The sequence below is a fragment of the Triticum aestivum genome, chromosome 7B (genome assembly GCF_018294505.1).
Source record: "Triticum aestivum cultivar Chinese Spring chromosome 7B, IWGSC CS RefSeq v2.1, whole genome shotgun sequence".
Taxonomy (NCBI): Eukaryota; Viridiplantae; Streptophyta; class Magnoliopsida; order Poales; family Poaceae; genus Triticum; species Triticum aestivum.
This window is the reverse complement of record NC_057813.1, coordinates 379,884,286-379,891,312: the sequence shown is the minus strand read 5'-3', so window position 1 is coordinate 379,891,312 and position 7,027 is coordinate 379,884,286.

Here is a 7,027-nt window from a genome sequence, read left to right as displayed (position 1 = left end):
GAAATCCGAGTGCCCCTCAACGTCGGCATCTCAAGGGGCGTCAACTTGCAACTACGGCCACGCCGCGCTGGAGAGACCCCCAAGGAAACATCCTCGTGTGTTCCACGGAACATCAAGATGCATTTGTATGAGTAGTTTATCTTGTGAGAGAAAAGGATGAACGAGGGAAGGCCTCTAGAGATAGAGATAGACACTACTACTACCAATGTGATGGCCCGTGCGTTGCAATGGATCCAAAGTAGTAGAATAATACTTGTTCACGTGCTTGAAATATAAACACTCTAGTTTTGATATACATGTGTCAGCAGACATGACAGCTTGTCCATGGAAGTTGAACCACGGCGACCATCACGTTTCTTGTTTCTACCACTGCCACACCCACACGCGATTCCCACGACGCCGCTCCAACCCACGGCACGACGTCCCCCGACGTGGACATGGATCCTCTGACGTGGCTATCACTGCCTTACCCTATCTTTCCTTCACTGCCAGGTGGGACCCATGCTTGTGGGTCCCACATGTCAGTGACAGAATGGTAGGATTGTTCGCGTCAGGGGATCCTCATCCCCCGACGTGCCCCTCATCCCTCTCGGCCCCACCGCTCCTCTGCCTTTGTGTGCATGACATGCGGGCCAGCTGAACTGCGGCGACCATCAACTTTCTACCACAGACACACCCGATTGGACGCGGTTTGCCTGCTCCGCTGCTGTGCTCCGATCCGTACTCCCGCACCATCGAATTTTCATCCAGCGGCTGTGACACATTTCGTCCCGGGCATCAATCCTCAGCTGGAGTACTTCTGTACTACAGGTAGTACCCGCCGGTGTGGCCATCTACGCCTCGTAACGCCCCGACGCCCAGCTGTGGCACCCTCGCCACGGCCACGCCACCACCGGCCGGTTCATCTCGAACGAGTGAGTCGCGAACCACGCCACCACCATGAGAATGACATGTGGGCCAGCCGCATTTAAGGTCCGCATGTCATTGACTCATAGGCCGGGCACTAAGCCACTGAAGTTCGGTCCCGTGGGCCCCGAGAGGGAAATGTAACTCCTGCGGCAGGCCTTGTGGTGCTCCCGCAGTACGAGCTCGTGCCAAAACTGGAATTTGTTTCTTACTACTACCAACTAGTACTAGTAAGGTACACGTGCATTGCACGCATGAGATTCTGGTGGTTTGTGCATTATGCTTCTACATGTGGAGTTTTCTAGATTCTACATGTGGCAAAATCTGGTGGAATGTAGATCATATCCAACGGCAAGTAGTGCTCGGATTTGCCATCTTTGTACCGTCGGATTGGCTTCATCCAACGACCAACTTTCAAAGTTATTCACACACTATATAGGGGTATAGATATATAGATGTTTGGTTTGCAGCCTAAGGTTGCCACGCCTAAGCTTAGGCGTGACACAATATCTCAGGCATGTGTTTGGTTCATTGCTACACTTGTGGCTTGCCACACTTTTCTAGCTACATGGTCCACATGTCATAGACTCAACTTCTTGCCAAATCTTGCCACACTTGTGGTGCCATTTTGTTAGCCACATTTTTTGTGGCAGACACAGGGTTGTTTGGTTTTAGGCCTAGCAATGCCACACTTTATCATACAATGTTGCCAAACTTGCCTAAGGTTAGGGGATGTTTGGTTAGTAGGGCTGTTTGAATTGTGACTATCTTTGCCATATATTGCCACATGATTTTTGCCACACTTGCCACACTTGCCTTAGTTGAGTTGCTTTGTTAGCCACACTTTGGCTTGCCTAAGGGAATCTTGCCACACAGTTATTAGGCCTGTTTGGTTTGTGACTAACTTTGCCAAAGATTGCCACACCTAAAGTTAGGCAAGTTTGACCAACTTAGGTGAGTGTTTGGTTCAAGCCACATCTTAGGCAAGCCACACTTGGGCCCCACATGGCATACACATAAAAATGTGGCAAGATTCCCTTAGGCTTGCCAACTTGTGGCTCTCATTTTGATGAACTAACCTTAGGCAAGCTTGGCAAAAATGTGTGGCAAAGTGTGGCAATGCTAGGCCTAGAACCAAACAGCCCCTTTGTGTCTATGACATGTGGGGCTCACTGCTCATAAAAAAATCTTTGCCTTAGGTGTGGCTAGAACCAAACACCTACCTAACTTGGTCAAACTTGCCTAAGGTTAGGTTGTGGCAAAGTGTGGCAAGGTGTGGCTAGGAACCAAACAGCCACTAAGATTGCCAAAGATTGCCACACGTAAGGTTAGGCAAGTTTGATTAACTTAGGTGAGTGTTTGGTTCAAGCCACACCTTAGGCAAGCCACACTAAGGCCCCACATGACATACACACAAAAAATGTGGCAAGATTCCCTTAGGCTTGCCAACTTGTGGCTCTCATTTTGAAGAACTAATAACTTTGCCTAAGCTTAGTTGTGGCAAAGTTAGTCATGAATTAAGTTCAACCATGGAGTCTTCTAGATTATACATGTGGCAGAATCTGGTGGATGATATCCAACGGCCAGTAGTGCTCGGATTTGCCATCTTTGTACCGTCGGATTGGCTTCATCCAACGACCAACTTTCAAAGTTTTTCACACACTATATAGGGGGTATAGATATAGATGTGCCGGTCCGTTGCAATGGATCCAAAGTATATCTATTTAGTGGAGTGCACTCTAAACACATTATCTATTTATTTTTCTCTAACCTTTCGTAGCCATGCAACCAAGCCACATAAGCTTCATGGGTGCCCCCCACATCATATTATTCATACTACGTTGATTGAAAAAAGATAAATCACCCAAAACAAGATCTTCCCGTTTTTTGTTCCTACGATGTTGTGCCGTGCACGTACCTACTAGTTGTATAGTGGTAGTACTAGTAATATAGTATTAGGAGTACAAACTTGGTACTAGTAGGAGTAGTACTAGTACGGAATGCTCCTACTCTATCAACGAGCCCCATCTGACACCAAATTTCTTGGCTTCCGTGCTACAGCTAGATCTTCCCCTCGTTTCTGTTTTCCAACCCGGCGGCGGGCGGGGTGCGGTTTGCCAATAGTCGGTTTGCTCAACGGCGGTCCCACATGAAAGTGAAAATGCTAGGCAACACGCCTTCCCTAAGCTATGTGTCGTGCCGGACGGGCCGTGGAGTACTCCCGATTCCCGGGCGTGTGGGGGTGCGACGCGAACGCGGCAGGCCTTTTCCTTTTACTAGCAATGTGCCCGTGCGTTGCGACGGATCCAAAGTAGTAGAATAGTAGTATTTGTTCACAAACTTGAAAGAAATCACTCTTGTTTTGATATACTCCTAATATATTACTCCCTCCGTACCTAAATATTTGTCTTTTTAGAGATTTCAAATGGACTATCACATACGGATTATATAGACATATTCTAGTGTTTCTAGCAAGATGCCCGCGCGTTGCACGAAGTTGATGGAAAAGGTAAGCACAACTTATAAATTGACGGATGGAGTACTAGTTACAGTGATGCATATAATTAAGCAAAGGGATCGCACATGTCGGTATTGACTGGAACGAGAATGCAACAGCACAATAAGAATTAAGGCCACGATGATGCGATCGCAGTGGTGGTTACAGAAGGCAAGAAGAAAGATGGATCCATGAACGTACGACCTCCTCCTCCTCAACTTAGTGCGCCGGGCCACCGACCGGCGGCTAAGGAGCGGCGGCTTTTGTGGCGAGGTCGAGGTGCTTCTCAGCAAAGGCATCCAAGGCTTCCAGCCGGTTGAGGAAGGCCAACGTCGTAGCGTCCTCACTGGCCTTGTAGATACCTATGTACACGATTTGCTCGTACACGTGGATGTGTAGGTCGACGAATTCTTGCAGGGCGAGGCGCCTCGCGGCGAGCGCGACCTCCAGGTGGACATTCTTCGTGGCGTCGGCGGGCAGTCGCAGGGCCACCAGTGCTTGAAAGAGGTTCCGGCCATGGAGGCCGATTAGGGTGGCAGGCAATGAGGAGCCCGGGCGCGCGGGCTGGAGGAGTACGGCGATGTCGTCCGCGAGCTTCTTGAGGACGGTGAACTTGTTGCTGGTGGCAACGATCATCTGGTCCAACTGAGAGTCGTAGTTGGCGTCGACGGCGGCCATCCACCAGCCGGTCTCCAACACCGTCTGGAGACGATCCTCGGCGCCATGCCGCAGGCCGGCGTCGTGGACCATCTGGCACAGCCGCTGGCCGCTCACGCGCATCGCCGCCATGGGTCTGGAGTGAGCTCTTTTGCGCTTAGTGTAGGTGCTTAGGCAAATGCTTAGGTGCGTACGATGTGGTAGATGCATTGGAATGGAGGGGCGCCTTTATATGAGGGCAATGAGGGCAAACTGCGTTGCATTCACATCGTGCAGCCTCTTTTCCCGGACCTCCTCCCATTACTTCCCTCATGCATTAATTGAAGGAGGATGCATTGGCCGTTCAACATTTCGGGAACCGCTACTCCCTCCCTCGTCTGCATTAAAGCCGTATCAGGAACTGCGCCGCCCGCTGTCAAATCGAATACTCCCTCCGTCTAGGTGAGTATTAAGTCATCTTACAAAAACCAAATAGTAAACACATAGGCGTGGTGCATTAACTCTCACGTTGTTTCTTATTTTTTGACATAAATAGAGGAATCAACCAATAAGAGATGTGGGGCTTGTATGCTTTTAATGACTTGAGACTATCAAACATGACATGCAGTGGTCAGTTCGTTGCACGCAATGATATTAATAAGGGAGTACCTAGAACTCATCTAGATGAGATATAATTTGGTCTCATTCACTTTGAAAACAAGAACAAATACAACCCACGTCAGCACACACGCATCTTATAGCATCACATCCAATGGCTATAAAAGATGAATGAGACCAAATTATATCTCATCTAGATGAGTTCTAGCAAAACTGTATTAATAATACTTAGTATCATATATTAGTATCATGTAGTACTTTATTTATTGCCATGTATGACACATAGTACTCAACTCTCTCTCTTTCTTCATTTAATTCTATGACACCTCATCAAAATTGCCTAGTTGGCATGCATGATATAGCTATGATACTACCATTACAACCAGCCTTAGCAAATATAAACATTAAGTTCTCTCGTTTTCCTCTCCACCTTGGTCACCTAGACGGAGGGAGTATACTGCGCGGGCTTTTCCTGCGCGGTAGGCGGGGCAGTTCCGCCTAGTCGGTTCGACAGAGACGCGAGAAGATGAGGGCTGCAAACGTAGGGCTGTGTGATTTGACAGCGAGTTACTGCTGGACAGGTGGGGCCCCGTGATTTGACTTGCCATTATCATATTAACTGCGGCGCTACGACCGGCGTGAGTCTCCCGATTCCTGACCACCTCCATACAGGTGCCTCTCCCAATGCTCCACCATGTAGTAGAGGCTGGCTCTTGCATGAGAGCCCACTTCTCCACTTTTTCCTTGCCTCTCTTTCCTCCACATATGCAAAAATGCCATGTAAAGCGCACTATTGTACTTACTTGCTCCTACAGGTGCTAAGCTTGCCACATAGGCATAAAGTCTGATGTGGCAAGTTAATCAAGAAGAGAGAGACTAGTTTGGTGACCCAAGGAAGAAACGGTGCTAAGCGCGTGTACCTAGGTGAAAAGACAATTTTGAGTCTATAGCTAATTAAATGAAGCAAACTTAGCAACAAAAACTAATAAGCACACCATTTCATTGGAAGAGGTCACTCCTTGGCAAATGCAATAAATACTAGTACTCCCTGTGTCCCATAATATAAGAACGTTTTTGGCACTACACTAGTGTCAAAAACGTTCTTATATTATGGGACGGAGGGAGTACGAAGAAAGAGATAGAGAGAAGTAAAAAAATACACTTATAGCCAACCTTATAGCTAACCTTGTTGTAGTATGAGTGACTAAGTGATGACTATGTATGACATGCCAACATCAGATAGCCTAACGCACCGTGTTAAATCTCCAAGGGCGCGACCGCGCGAGCGACGCGACGGTCGTGGTAGGCGCGACCATGATACGGGCTGCTGGCAGCCCTTGGATCTGAGATCAAACGGTCGCATGCTAAGTTGCTGAAAATTTGCAGAATAACCCTCCAGGATAGGATATTCACCCATAGGTCTAGAATCACGCCATGCAACCGTTCGATCTCAGATCCAAGGGCTCTCGGAAGCCCGTATCATGGGAGAATGGAAAGCCACTACCCTGCCGTTCGCACGCTGGCAGTTCGCTCCTACTCGTCCCCGCACGTCCTTTAATACTACGGCGGTTCGCTCCTAGTCGTCCCGTCCTTTCACATTACGGCAGTTCCACTAATCCTAACCCTCCTCCCAAATCCATGGCGTCCCAAATCTCCATGATCGGCGGTGAGTACAAGGTTAGAACCATCACCGGCGATGAGTTCGACGTCATCTACACCCGTTCTTCCGCGACGGTGAAAGGATGCCTTTCTCGCTTCAGACGCATGTTCGAAAACTCAGATGATGAGTGGGTCGCCGAGCTAGATGTTGAGTACACCACAGTCCTGGGACGAGAGAAGGATCTAAAGGACGAAGAGAGGAAGAAGCCCGCCGTGATCCAGGTTTGCGTGCATGACTTATGCTTGGTCTACCACATATGCCATGCCGACGTTGAATGCCTGGATTTTAAGAACTTCCTCGAGAGCAACCTAGTCAAATTCGTTACTGTAGACTTTACGAACGACAAAGAAGTCCTGGGTCGGATAGGCCTCGTTGTAGGCAACCCCTTCGACCTCCAGAAGAATCGGCTGGTGTCCTCTCGTCAGCCTTCAATGCTGACCCTGGCAGGAGCCATGGTTCATCCTTCGTACGTAAACTGGAGAAACCTCCATACACGTTTCATCGTTATGCATGGCAGCGGAATGTACTAGATATAGACCACATCCACTACGCTGCAATGGATGGCTACCTTTGTTTCAATATCTACAAGGGTTGGATGAAGAGCAAGAGCCAAGTGTGCGGTTCAAGCAAAGAAGTATCGGCCAAGAGGAAGAGGGACAAGGACGATGTCGAGGACGTGGACGAGGACTCCGAGTAAGGTGGCAGTGTCG